Consider the following 290-nt stretch of genomic DNA (forward strand, 5'->3'; position numbering starts at 1 on the left):
ATGGAAGAGTCATCAGAAGAAAACCTCTTCTTCGTCCTCACCACATAAATCAGCGTTTGAAGTTTGCAAATGAACATATAGACAAGCCTGATGCATTGTGGGAAAAAGTTCTGTGGACCGATGAGGTTAAAATAGAACTTTTGGGCCGGAATGAGCAAAGGTACATTTGGAGAAGAAAGGGCACAGAATTTAATGAAAAGAACCTCTGTCCAACGGTTAAGCATGGGGGGAAAAAAAAATCAATCATGCTTCGATCCTAAACACACCTCAAAATCCACGGTGGATTACAT

Source organism: Etheostoma spectabile, chromosome 18 (assembly GCF_008692095.1).
Source record: "Etheostoma spectabile isolate EspeVRDwgs_2016 chromosome 18, UIUC_Espe_1.0, whole genome shotgun sequence".
NCBI lineage: Eukaryota > Metazoa > Chordata > Actinopteri > Perciformes > Percidae > Etheostoma > Etheostoma spectabile.